This window comes from Rhipicephalus sanguineus, chromosome 3, assembly GCF_013339695.2.
Source record: "Rhipicephalus sanguineus isolate Rsan-2018 chromosome 3, BIME_Rsan_1.4, whole genome shotgun sequence".
Taxonomy (NCBI): Eukaryota; Metazoa; Arthropoda; class Arachnida; order Ixodida; family Ixodidae; genus Rhipicephalus; species Rhipicephalus sanguineus.
The window spans coordinates 144703628-144718630 of NC_051178.1; positions in this window are offsets into that span (position 1 = coordinate 144703628).

Consider the following 15003-nt stretch of genomic DNA (forward strand, 5'->3'; position numbering starts at 1 on the left):
TCCGACCTTGGTTGTATATAGTGCCAGCCAAGGATTCAAAGGGTGAGCTTTTCTGCGCAGAAACGGCTAGCGGTCGCCGCCGACTGCATTTCGAAAGGCCAGCCAGGCGAAGGTTTTGCGCTCGGAGCTATAACCCCTTTCCTATCCAAGGCTAAAAGCGAAGGAAGATCGAGACTGAGAAGATGGGAGAACACGAAGCAGGCCCGCCGTGATAGCTCCGGCGGAGAAAAAACAAACTTTCAAACCGCGGAGCCAAGGCCGAGTCAAGCCCCTCTCGTTCATGCGAACTGGCAAAGGAGTGAAGCCACGTGTATAGAGATAAACACGGTGCTGGCGTGGGTCTGAAACAAGAAGCGTCTCTTCGCCTCTACGGAAGGGATACGACGATAGCTCGAGAAATCAGCACGTGCTCCAAAGCACGTGAGTACTCAGTGTGTACAGCTTGGAATACACATCCCGTCACTCCAAAACACGAAGAATACGCTGAGGTCACGTGATCACGGGCGCTTAGAGTACGTCATTGCTCTCTTTCAAGGGTAGCCGCGGTATAGTATATCTAGATACGCACAGACGGAGCAAAACAGAAACAGGATGATTGATCATCTCTCTCTCTCCTTCGGTTCATACACGCACTTGTGTTAATCTGACGCGAGACGTGTAACCAACACCCGTTCGAGATAAAGGCCTTAACTGCACGTATGCGAGGTTGCTGCTTCAAGGAGTATCGTCGCAAGGGCGCTAATAGGCCAAAGACTCATACAGGAGCGAGCTGAGTTGCTTTTACAGCAGTCTAGCTGTGTTTTGAAGACAACATTTGAGTGTTCCAGCGCCGTTTCGGTTATACATAGGAGCCAGTGACGCTGTTCTTGTTGACGAGTGGGATGTGAGTGCGTGGCTGCATTCTCGCAACGAATCGGTGTTCGTCTCAGCGGGCTGTGCGCTTTCGTCGCCATATTCAACAGCATCCCTGTATACTCAACGTCTGAACAAAAACCGTATTGAGGTAAGGAGATTCACAAAGGTAATCCAGTAACGCTTAGTAGCACCGCTATTTTACTGTTAATGAAAACAATCGATGAGTCGAGCGCGACGTTATGTACGTACGTATAAGTAAGAACTACTTAGATAGTGAAGAAAAATACGGGAAAAAATAGGAAAAAAGAAAAGTAAATTGATACGGACGCACAATGCGCTAGTTTGAAGTTACATTCGATGTAATACGCGCATCAAATTTAAGAATATTTACGAATATTTACGAACTTCACGGCCGTTTCATTAGCGAATTAAACAGCACATTGTCTCCACAAATCGATAAAAAAATATGTGCGATGTAACGTAAGCAGCCCCTTCAACGATAAAGTTCGAAAAATAATGTGGACGTACATAAAAAGTACAAATTTTTGGTGAGCGAGAGTGAGAAGATGTGAGAAGTGAGAAGCCACAATCCTACAAGCAGAGGACAGACAATGAAGACAAAGCGCAGAAGAGATTATTAGCTTTACTTCAGCCGTGGCCTCCGCGATTGGCACTGGCTGCGCGCAGCCGGTGCCGATCGCGGAGGCCACACTTCATCAAAACATAGAAACAGTGATCAAAAGGGAATCGATAGAGAGGGGACAAAAAGTTTTCGCACACTTCGTTCGTTTTAGTCTTCGAGCAAATTCGAATAAAATATTTGAAAAGCCGCTTAATGGGCCGTAACAAATATATAGCGTGCTCTTACGTGTTCACGTAACCTTCGTAAGTCAAGCCGACGCACAGATAAACTTTTCGTAAATCAATGCCGCGACGTTCGCCTCAAACAGCGACAGCGAATTGGAGTTCGTTATGGCGCAAGCGCTAGTGCGCGTGAGGTCGCGTCGACTGAGTGAGGACCGAACACCTGCTATACCCACACAGCGTACCGATTTCAAAACCTGCGCAGATGGCTGCAATCTCCCACCCGCTGCGATTTGTGTGATGCAATCGGCGATTGTGGCGATTATTATCGCCGCGTGAATATGAAAGCGCATCGATTTCTGTCGATGCGGTCGGCAGAGCGCAATCTGAATTCGCGAAGACAAAATACTGTTGCCGGCCGCCAATATGGGTGCGCGTTGAAGCAGACCGACATGTAGATACCGAACGTGCGTTATGCAAAAGTGAAAAACGGACCCGATGGTCCAAGAAAGGCGTAATGCCTACGAAACAGCATTCACGAGTGGTGCGCACGGATCGCGTGAGAATGTGGTAAGAACCAAGCACCGTCGTAATGCAAGTGAAAAAAATAATCGATGTCGCCTTAAATAGCCGTTATATAACTGCAAACACCAGTGGCGCCACCTCTTTCTATAAGTTGTATAATGAGACACAGTTCGCATGCATATTATATGCGGCCGGTCCACCGGCTGCAACGTTAGTAATAAACTATTAGTTGTTTTTTGTTTCTGAAACGTGTGTATCTTCAATTGCATATATGTAAGTGTGTGTTGACAGGGCGGGGGGGGGGGGGGAGGGGGGAGTGGCGCTTGCGCGTTGGTGTGTAGACATAACTTGAAACGCTGTAGTCAATTGCTCTCTAAACACAAGGCGCTGTCATCGCGAAAAGTTTCCTAGTCCTACAACAGCCAACGTAGCTATTAGTGTACCAGCTGTGTCATCCGATCACGGGAAGTACATAAAACATGCTTGACCTTGCACAAAGGAAACTTCGTCACAAGACCTTTCCGCCATTTTAGCGCGATTGCGTTAAAGGACTCATTTCGCAGAAATTCCGGTGTCGGTTTCGGCTTCGTTGTGCTTGAGCGGTAATTCGAGATAGATGCATATAAATAATACAAAACTTCGGTTCGATCGGGAATCGAACCCAGGACTTCTGCGTGGCAAGCGGATGTTCCGCCACAGAGCCACGCGGGTACTTGAAACTGTTTCGAAAGAAAACAACAGCAACAACAACAAAACCCTATAAAAATGTCATGTTGTGCGAGGAGTGTCGTTAACGCATCTAATATTGTGTGGCAGAAGCTTACAATCGCACCAGGCGTCAAAACATCTGAACTGTGCAACGAGTGTTTGGCTTAAAGGCCTAACAATTACAAAGTTCACAGGCGTAATTAACCATCATTAAGCAACAGCATCAACAAAGTGCGCACCTGCGCCATTGCGCGTGTGTATACGGACGTGTACTGGGTACTTCGCCCATTCGCAGAAGAAAGAAATGTGGCGTAGCGGGCACTTCGCAACTGTGCTCGCAGTAGGCGTTCTATATATATATGATAGGATAGCGAAGCCAGGCTATAGCGATTGAGAAGAAGATGCGAACGGGGCCAAACTTCGCTATCGCGTTCTACTTTAGAAAGCGTAGCTCAGGCATCCTACAAGTTTTTGATCAAACGACAGGTAGTTTTCCGTGAACTTGTAAAACGTGTGCATATTTAAGTCCATGCCCCAGTATTTCCCTCGATCGCGACCTGGTGGCGTAGCTTTAACGTCGCCGTGTTCCGTGAAGCGCGTCAGTGCGACTTTTCCGATGCTTCCAGTCCGCGGCGTTAGATTGACGCTGACACCGCGTGCTACGCTGCACACGCGTAGAAAGCGTAGATATTACCGCGCACGCCGCCTCAGAGGTCTAATTAAAAAGTCTATAATTCAGTGAGGAAAGCACTCGTCATTAATCAAGCCTGATCGATAGAGAAATAACTTCGGGCGGCCGAAGGAGACAGAACCAAGCGAAGCGGCAATTTCCGCGCTTATATATCCGTTAATTTTCCGAAACTGCCGCCCGTATAAATTAACGTGCGAGAGTTATAGAGCGGTAATTAGCGGTAAAGGCAATGTCACCCGCTGAACAATACGGTAAAGTTATCGCGCTAAGGCTTTCGTGCCGTAGCATGTTTTCCTTGCTGTTCTTTTTTTTAACTAATATTATTGAGTCTAACTTTTCCCAGCTAGAATCGTTATGCTAAATGTAACGTGGCGAACTAAAACGTGACAACATGCTCTGCCTGTTTTAACGTTATTAAGCATACTGTTACCTTATTGTTCTTAAGATGTAGGGTAACTGTGCCGCGGTGTCAGCGTTATTGAGAGATTGCCGAGAGAACTCTTGACTACGACGCGATGGCTGGGCAAGTAGGCACTTACTCTAGCATTGTGCTACTGACTCACTGTTTGGCGGATTTCAGTTATCTGAATGTTGGGCAACAAATTCGTGTGAAAAAGAACGGCCTGAAAAACAGCTTCAGGCCAAGACAAAGTTGTTATAGGGCGTTTAGATATCGCTCAGGCCTTCTTGTGTCGTGGTTTTGGGACGTTAAACCTCAGATATTATTATTATTATTAGGCCTTCTTGTGATCACACGAGATAAGCCCTCGCTGACGCCCACTTAACAAATGGCACGAGACTGTCTTATTATTGTTCAGCCAACAAAGATCGCTACCAAAAATCGCTACCAAAAAAGGAGTTCCTTGTGTTCTAATTTAACCCATTACGTGCTGTCGCGCATTCAGAACATATATAAATGATTAAATATGATTATGAAACGAAGCAGCGCCCAAATTCTGAATACAGCAATATGATTTTTCACGAACCAATACGGTGTAAGTGGTGAAAATATATACAATAAAAATCTCTAGGGGCACAGGACAGAACGCTAAGCATCAAAGGAAGGAATACGAAAAGGAGAAGGCAGGGAGGTTAACCAGACAGCAGTCCGGTTCTAAGCATCAAAGGACTCGAAAACTACTACTGTACTACCAGTTAGCCCAGATGAAAATAAACTTCTTTTCATTACGATTGTTCCTATATTGATTTTGTGTGCGTGCGTGCCTGCTATGCGTCTTGTCACCAGACGCTAACGAACTAAGCAGGCAGTGCATGGTCTCTCTATGTCTCGTCATGTTCCAAGGAAGCAGTTTACCAAGCTACATCCTCTTCATTCTTGCTAACGGCTTCTCTTTCTATTTCATTTTTTTTTTTACATGATGCCACTTTTCAATTCATGTTCGCATTTTCGGATACTTCAAGTTTCATCAAGTCCTCAGTTCAAATCAGAAACAGAGAGAGAGAGAGAGAGAGAGAGAGAGAGCAAAGAAAGGACAGCTAGCTTGAAAACAAAATACAACTCAAGTTAGGTAACACGAGTACAAAAACATAACCACCGTCTCCTACCCATAATTCCCCCACCTATTATGCCGACTTTACTAGTCGGTATAATAGGTACTATACCAAGGCCTGCTATTGAGATTTGTATATATGCAACTGTTTTCGTCCTCGTCAGTGTTGCGACGGGGAAGTATACGTGCGTGTCGTTGCATTAGCGTCTCAATCAATTTATCTACCTGGTGTGGCTAGTTCAGTAAGTTAGTTCAGTTGAAATAACTTTGATTTAGGTTGCCAAAGAAGAAACATAATAAAATAACGCCACAAGAACAGGACACGAACGGCCGCTTACCTATATTTGTATGCTGCGAATATACGAGGCAGCTGGTCGTTAGCTGGTCTTTAACGCTTCCTTAAAGTGCGGCCAAGAACTCAGAGCCAAATATTTCGGCTGGAATCCCCACATCGTTTCCCGCAGAAACGGTTATTGAAAGCGAAATTTCTACAGTATAGAACTGCGTTGGAACATTTTGAAGAAATGACGCCGCGAGTTTTCCGTCCCTATACGCAGTACGTGGATTCGTAGTGCCTATATAGGCGGCGCGGCTTCGTAAACATAGGTATTGGGATAATCCGCGAACGCGTCGTTCACTAGTCCCATTTTGCAAACAGAGTTGCGCGCGAAAGGCGAACCTCAGTCGTCGCTTTTTCAGCGGCTGGCGAGCCAGTGAGTTTTTGTGAAAATGAAAGCCCCACGTGGTTTCGAAACTGCCAAACTGCACAATGACGACGACCACGCTTTCCTTCCAACGTATCGCAGGCGTCATCGCGCCAGAAGGGCCGGGTGTTCATCTCGCTGACATCGAACCGAAACCTCGCTTTAAATAGACGGCGGTGGCCCGGTACGCGTTTTCGAAAACTGGCCGGCAGAGATAGAAGTGCAAACCGCAGTGCATGACGCACACGAGTCCTTTAAATAGGTTTATAGTTCACAGTGCCGTGTGCAGGTAAACATGTTATTTTACTACGACAAAAGTTATGCAAAAAAAAACCAGGTGACATGCACCGTCGCGACGTTTATCATAATTGCGACGTGATCGTGGTATACAATCGCCGTCGCATATGCGTGTACAGCTGTGTGCATCGCGCATGTGAGGTCGTTACCTACAGTGGGAGAAGTTTCTTTTTTTCCTTCACCCGCTATGGTGGTCTAGTGGTTATAGTGCTCGACTGCTGACCCGCAGGTCGCGGGATCGAATCCCAGCCGCAGTTTCGGTGGAGGCGAAAATGCTTGAGGCCCGTGTACTTATATTTAGGTACACGTTAAAAAACCCCAGGTGGTCGTAATTTCCGGAGCCCTCTACGCCGTCTCTCATAATCATACCATGGTTTTGGGACGTTAAACCCCAACAATTGTTATATTTTTTTCCTTTATAGATAATTAGAAACTAAACGCGTGGCCTAGGTAACAAGTGAGGGGCACAATTGCCTTGTACGTGATATCTCCCCCCCACACACATAGTCATTCTGCGAATCGCCCTGCGTGTTTGCAGTGTTCATTCTCAGCCTTCCTTACCTTCCGCACTTTTTCTCAATCTTAGTGAAGGAACAGCGAGCAGGACGCTCATCTGAGTGATCTGCCGTTTCTATATTAATTTTCGTTTTTATTTTTCTGCATCTTCGTTCTGCAGACAGTTCGTTGAATTTAAGAAGATTTATCCTTTCAAAAATATATGACGTTTCGTCGATGTTGGACCTCATCAATGGCGCCGACCACTTCTTTTCATACAACGCGAAACACGATGACAGCCTCAGACGTGAAAACAATATGAGAAAGAAAAAAAAAGAGACAATGTCACACCGACACCTACCGTATTTGCAAATACACGTGTTGGTACTCTTGGGCTAAGAAGTGCTGTCAGTTCCGGAGAGTGGTGATTTTGATGATGCACGGTGCTTAGGATGGAAACAGCGCAAAGAACAGAACAGCAACAACAACAACAAAAACAACGTCTTACTTCGTTATTTGCGCTGCTTGCGTTTCCGGCAAATCACCCGACAGTGGGACGAGCCTTTCCTTTTTTTCTGGCTCCTCAAAACGAGAAACGTGTGAGCAAAAAGCTGCAAGCTTTGTCCTTGATTCCTTGATGCTCAGCGATCAGCGTGCAATGCGGGAACTACACAGAAAAAAAATGCGACGCAAGAAAAAAAGAAGTATGCCGGAAGCGCGCGTGGAGAGCGCTTGTATGGGCTCTGCTGCAGTGGGTGGTGCCTCGTGGAGTGCACTACCGTGTTCGTCGGAGACAGTGAGAAATGAAGAGAAGCGGCGAGCGAATAATTCACGCAAGCAAGCTCGATTCGATAGCAGCAGCAGGTGTAGTTTATACTATACACTACACACGATGGCGCACTCACGTGGTCTGGTGTGCACTGCGCCTCGTCACACCTGAAGACGAGCGTCGGTGCGTTGCGGGGAAACGCTATAGTTGGGCTGCAGGTTTTTGCGCGGCCTGTGTGTTTTGTCACGTTTACGGGGCGAAAGTGCGCGAAAGAAACGTACGTTGTTCGTGTGGGAGTGTGTGTGTATGTGCGTACCCTTTTTTGAGAAAACATTAAAAGAAAACAAATAACGAAGACAGTCAATGAAGTGAACTCGAGTCTGTGACCGGGTCATGGGGTCAAGATCGCTCGATGCTGCGTCGTCCAAACAAAATACGCCACTCGTGCTTACGGGAAAAGAGGGGAGCAGGCCATCATTTTTCTTTAGCTGTCCTTCTTTTTTCTTTTTTTTATGGGCACGGGGACGAGCTATTGTGACCCCGTTCGTGCCTGCGTGTGCTCTGCTGACTCGTCGTAGAAGCCTAAGGCCTACCTTTTTTTATCGTTTTGATACAAGTTTTGAAACGTGATCGCGGGAAAATGCCGCATTAGTTCGCTAATGTTGTAGGAATTCCCATAAGCGACGTGAATGCAAAATATTACTAATGCGCCCCATAGTCCAAGAGCATAGAGCGCTCAGTGATTGTTCTTCGTAAGTTATATGAAGAGGTGGCCATTATCGTACGCTGCTTCGTGATAGAACTTAATTCGAGCGGCCTTGTTCGCAATGCAAGCGAGGAAAATACCCCATTATTAATATAACAATTATTTACATTATTATTACTAGCAAGAAAAGGAGGCTAGCAATAATAGCAACATACGTGTACACGCATCAATCGTTATTGGCCGCATCGGTATTATATCGCGAAAATCTGAAGAATAATGTGCGTAAGTATATGGTTCCTGTGTGGTCGTAATCATTCTCCGACAGTCGGATGGTCTTTTCGCCTGCAGTATCTCCGCCTCATTCAGAAGTTGAAAACGGCAATTATTAACGAGGTGCGATTAACGGTAAGCAGTGGGTAGGTTGGTAGGGAACGTTATTCTCGGTAAGCAGTGCATGTGAACAATTTACCTAAAGCGACATACGATTACTAAATCACCCGCGCTATCCGGCGCAACAAGTTAAATCAATTAGAAATAAACAAATAAATAACTACGACAGTCGTGATAAGTACAAACAGTCCCTGTCGTACGTCTAGCCAACTAAAGAGAAAACAAAATACTGCGTACGAGTTTTACCATAATTTCAACGCGCAACGTGACACAAGATTTCGAGATCTACTTGCGTCAGTGTGGTACATTTAGCCCGCAAAGGACGGTAGCAGTAAACAACGCCTGTCGTTAACAGGAAACAACCGCTCACTGCCACGATGCTGTTTTTGTTTAACACCCCCCTCTTCCCTCGCAAAGCACACACAGGCACTTATATTCCAAGTAGTGTAGACTCGACATTTCGAGGGGAACTTGTCGAATCCTGCCAAACATATCAAAGAGAACTCGGAAATAGAAGCGAGCCCTTTGCTAAACAAAGGAAAGAAACAAGACGTAACAAGGAGGGACAGACACAGGGAGAAAGAGAGAGAGAGAAGGAAAAGGGGAACAGAGAGCAGGACCATAAAAAGCCCAAGCGACCTGTGTGCAGGAGCATGCGCGCATTGAATTAGCATAATCTCGGGCATTCGGAGAACCGCAGTCTTAAAAGACGGAACTTCTGTGGAGACGAGCGAGTACGCGTGTTTCGTGTGCCGAGCCTGAGTATTCTGCTCAATCCCTCTTCTGGGAGGACTTGGCGTCTTCTTCGAAAGCTTACGCACGCACTGCGTGTATAAAGAGAAAATGCATCGTAGGTGTGATCGAGGTTTTTACCAAGGTAATGCGTGGATGCAGCTTTTACGACACCTTAACCTGGGTACCGGAAGGGCATTTACTTATTCTCATTTGCATCTCCTTTCCGACCGCAAAGTGCTGTGCTCGTATACGTTTGCCGGCCACATATCACTTAAATGCCCTTGTCGTTTTTATATTGCTTACTCTTACTATCCTCTTTCCAGAATCCCCGTTTTTCCGTCTTATACCGGTGTCACACGGGCACTTTTGATCGCGATTAGGGCCGATCCGGATCAAAATTCTTGATCGCGATCAACAATGCTCGTTGCTATACGGTCCAAACAAATCCGAATCGAGTTTGGCGCAGACGTCAGTCAAATCGCGATCACGGCCAGATCTCGAGCCACCTCTCGATGCGTAGATCGCGATCGTCATGATCCCGATCGGGACTGATCGCGATTAAAAGTGAGCGTGTAGCAGCACTTGATCTGGATCGAGCTTAATCCAAATCGGCCCTGATCGCGATCAAAATTAGCCGTGTGACACCGGTATTATAGTGCAAGGTAGTAAACCTGAAACATTCGTGAGCTTAATTTCCCCGCCTTACTTGTCTTGGAAGAAGAGCTACGCCCTCTAAAACTTCTCGCATAGGATTGCAGTAAAGACGAAGGAGGTTAAAAGTCCTGAAATAAAAGCAGACAAAGAAAAGGCTACGTAGGAATGAGTCAAGTCACGCGGTGCACAGAGAAACTTGTTTGCTACAATTTTGTTGTATCGAGTCGAGTGGCTGATTTAGAACAGGACGGCAGTATAACTTTTTTCTCCTATCACATATAACCCTAGAAGGGCGCTTGTGAATGCGGCTTTTATGTCGGGCTCTTGAACGAGGAAGGAAATGTATACGGAACACAAAATGGCGGCGCGAAACTGTACGTGCAGTCTAACGCATGCAAGAGCCACACAGCGGGATGTGTGAAGAAGTCTGAAAACAGAATGTGTGAAGAGTACACCTCTGAACTATGTATGTCACTACAGCAGATCGTTTTCCGCCCTGTTTGATTATTTTTTAGTGGCATGAGCGCCGAGTGAAACTCTTGTTTCTCTTTCAAGCACTTCCGGTCTGGCACTTACCTCCGGTTTTCCGAATATTTAGACAAAGTCTTCTAAAAGTGTAAAACTGGTACGAAATCGATAGTTGTCGTTCAAGTAAATAGTTCTGTTGGATAATATCATATCGGAGCATAAGTTTACTTAAAATAAGGGCCAATTAACTGTCAATATAAATAATTAAAATTAATTGAATGAGTTCATTGAAAGGGCAGACGATTTTCCTGCGAGAAGCAGGGATCGTTGCGGCACCTGCCGGAGCAGATCTCAACTACGCGCTTCTCTCTACGTGGCCTCTGAGTTCATCTTCAGCGCCGCGTTGAAATATAAACTAAGGAGTACACCGGCGCACGCGAACGCCGACATGTGAGTGCCCCCACCAGGCGCCCAGCTCAAGGACTAAGGTCGCTTCCACTTTTTTTAAAACTTACTTTATGTATCCAGAGCAGCTGAAAGCGCAAGCACACAACACGCTCAGGTAAAAAGTTTATCAGAAACGGAACTACCCTGCCTGCATTATCTCGACACGGTAAAACACTGTTCTCGTTGCGATGCATGACTTGTCTTCTCGGCTTGCCTTAACAGAAGAAAGAAAGGAAAAGAAAATAATCTAACAACTGTGACGTCATTGCTCGGCGAAGACAAATGTTTGTACACTTCATTGTGATTCCAGGGTCACGTGAACCGAGTTAAAGCTATGTTTACTCAGTTTCCGTGCGGTGAACGGGCAGATGCCGATATCACCAAGACGTGGCGGTTTAGCGAAGGCCACCGCACTGAGGAAAAAGGAAAAAAAGAAACCCTCCTCGGCAATACAATACAATGCAACAAGCAAGGACGAAAGAGTGGCGAGAATTAAAGTGCGGCGCCGTAATATAAAGCGTACTCAATTAATTAACGGCAAGCAGCAGCGATTACGTAGCGCCAGCCTCTCTTTGCACGAGGCAAAGAAAAAAAAAAACGCGAGAAAGCATTCTGAAGGGGGAGTCCGATCGAGATTGTGAAATACAACGAAAAAAAGAGGCACGCGAAAGAGGCGATGCCTCCGAAGACAAAGTGCCTAGAAGGGCGAGCGAGAAGCGGGCACTGCCCTAATTAGAAGAGCGTAGAGGGCACCTCGACACCGGAGAGCGCTGCTTGTTCACTAGATGGTGTCTTTGATGTCGACGTTTCATCATCTTTAGGAATATACCCTCATGCGATGCATCCGTAAAGTTGGCATATAGAGAAGCTCGCATAAGTAAGATGGCGCCGTTCGATTTAGCTTTTAAGAGCGTCACGAGCGGAGTCAAGAAGGCGGCGATAAAGAAATAACAAGTAAGGAAGTTTGCAGAGGAACACTCCAGGGAAGTCCTAAGTGGCGTTCAAATCAGGACAGGAACAACGTTAGAATATTTTTCGCTTGATTCTGTGTACTTATTATGATACGTTAGTCAAGACGGATCGATAGCCGCGATAATGCAGGCGGAGTGCCCCTGCAACCTGTGATGAAGAGCGAAGAAGAATTTCATCATGGTGTCGTCCATTGGGACACTGTTATCTGAAAGCGTGCTGTTACGTTTGGCCTAAAAATTCATCGAGGCCGACGCTATTGAGCGTACAGCTGTCTACCGGAATGCTGTCTTCCCCCCCCTCCCCCCGTATCGGCGCTTAGACGGAGGCAGGAATGCCGATTCTTCCTGGAGGAGCTTTTGCCGGGCGAGCGGACATGTCGCCGTGGATGGATTTCCCAGAAAAAGGACGTCGGAATTCGGAGACCCCTTTTTGGCTCGTTGTTCTCTGCGTGAGATAGTACCGCGGAAGGGATTCTCAGCCAGCCACTTCTGCCTTCCACCCTACCGCAGCAGGGAAAATTAACCCGTGCCGGAGGGAGCAGGCTGCGTGTTTTCCGGAATTCGACACACCCGCTTTATCGTGCGTTTTGGTCAGCGTGGGAGTGCGCCGTTGAAGACGCTCCCATCAACCCAGGTGGGGCCTTCACCCGAGGCAGCCATCATTCAACGCTTCTTCCAAGTATTACTGGCAGTGGAAGCGGAGGTCATCGGCCCTTTCCCCTTTGGACTGAAACTCCTCGCCGACCTTCTCACCTACGAATCTTCGGGGCGTGGCGAGTGTATTGTGTGACTCTTTGCCTCCTTTCGGGAGGCCGGACGCCAGGACGACAGGTCACCGGATTGGCGGGAGACGCTGACACCGGTTTGCCCGTGCTTCTGCAGTGACGGTTTCGGGGCTATAAAAGCCGAAGACTTTTGACGTTATTTCTCTGCTCTTCTTTTCACCTCCTGACTTCATCATGTAAATAAACACGTTCCTTCTTGAAAGAACGCGCCTCCTCACTGGAAATCATCGGCTATGGGGACGGACGGCGGGAGCCAGCTACCGTAACGAGACCCGCCGAACCCCAAACCTTACAGTGCGCAGCCGTTCAGAAATTCCCTTTGATTCAAGGCAATTTACCTTTAAATCCACAGTACATTATGTTATGCTGTTTTACTTATTAGCTTACAAAAATTTCTTATTAGTGTATTCCGAAATTCAGTAAATATCTAATGACGTGACCCTCGAACAATTAATTATACTTGCTGTAAGTGGCATTTTAGAAGAAAAAGAACGCACGAATCAATAAATTCTGCCGGACCATCAATAAAGTTGTTACCAACCAAAATCAATAAATTATCCCGAGTAAGCATTCTGTTTTCTTCATCCTCCTTCTCTTGTTCTTTCCTACGATGACAATGTTGATCGCCATAATGACCACAGGGAGCGGGGCGCATTGCCCTGAATTTATGTGACGCCGTCCTTTAATCAGTATTCTATTTAAAGATCTTGTGTTATGAGATTTTGTGGTGTTGCGTTCTTGTTGCGAAAACGCACGTCATGAACGAACTGAAAGAACCGGTATATCGACTGGCCTTCCCCACGCAGCCCTAATAAGGCACCTTAATTTGTCAGGTGGTTCAAAAGCAAAACGAAAGACAAGCCGGGGCCATGTTCGATCGATCCACTAGATAGATAGATAGATAGATAGATAGATAGATAGATAGATAGATAGATAGATAGATAGATAGATAGATAGATAGATAGATAGATAGATAGATAGATAGATATCTATCTATCTATCTATCTATCTATCTATCTATCTATCTATCTATCTATCTATCTATCTATCTATCTATCTATCTATCTATCTATCTATCTATCTATCTATCTATCTATCTATCTATCTATCTATCTATCTATCTATCTATCTATCTATCTATCTATCTATCTATCTATCTATCTATCTATCTATCTATCTAAAGCCTAACGCATCTCCCATATTAAAGGGAAGATCGAACCCTCGCGTGGAGTTTGTTGGAGTGGCGGATTAGTCAGCGACAATACCAAGCCGCCCGCAGCGGCTTCTAACAAGATTAAGCCTCCGAGAGCCGACTACGGTCGATCGGTGGCAGACGGGAAAAGCAGTAGAGTCTCAGTTTTTTTCGTCGTGGGGAAGTATAAGCTCCGCGCTTTGCGGGAAAGTAAGTGCTCGCCGACGAATGCAGGCCGGAATGAGGAAGCGGCATCATGCCGCGGCGACTCTCCTGTCGGACCTCGCAGGATGCCGCCACGTGCTTGAGAGGGAAGCCACTCAATTGAACCGTATCAGCCGGACGTAGTTTGCAGGCGGCACTCCATACGGACTTTTTCTCGGTAAGCCCACGAAATACGGCAAAGCAATTCTCGGCTCGAAGAATATGGGTAGAGTGGTGTAGTAGGATCCCTGTTGTTAGAATTTCGGATTCTTCGCCAGCGCATCAGAGCTTCCGGGATAGAGGGTTGCCGTAGACGTACGAGCGAACAGTCCAGCTGGTCGTTTGAACTTGAAGAGCAGAATGTAATCGAAGAAAACGCAGGTTAAGTGCAGCGAAAAACCTCGTTCTATGTATGCGGCTCTAAGCGTCGGCAGCGCTGAAATTGTAAACATTGAGTCGTTCCTCTTTCTCATCTTCAGTGAGAACGCTCGACTGGCACACAGGCGCTTCTAACATGTTGTGTCAAACAAAGCAGGATTGCGAGATATCGCTATATGGGCGTTGATAACATATCGCACACTTGTGCACTGACACGGTATTCCGTAAAACTTAACGTCTTTCGGATGGGTTTGCTACTCTATATGATAACGGTGCACGCATTCGCATGAGCCGCTTGCTTTTGCCGGTTCCTTCTATAGCAGTGGAAAGGAGGAATGCGCGGACTTTACGTCGTGCGTTAATTGCGTGCTACGTTTACACAGCTGTGTTCCATTTCACTTGCGCGGCCAGAGTGTCGCTGCACACCTGTGCATGTTCGACGGGGTATTAGAGGCGCTGCGCTCTGTTAGTAAGCCTAACTCCAAAAAAAAAAGGCAATGGCATTTTTTTATTATTAAATGTGTTTAAGGAGAGGTTGGTGCCTATACATGGCTCCGGCTACTCCTCTTCCCTTCATTGAGACATAAGTTCTGGGCAGTAATATGTTCGTACATAGACTGTGAATACGAGTGTATGCGGTATTTTCCTTTGTCCTCGTTTAGGTGAAATACCTTTTGGATGTTCGGGTTTCCTTTCTATATATATATATATATA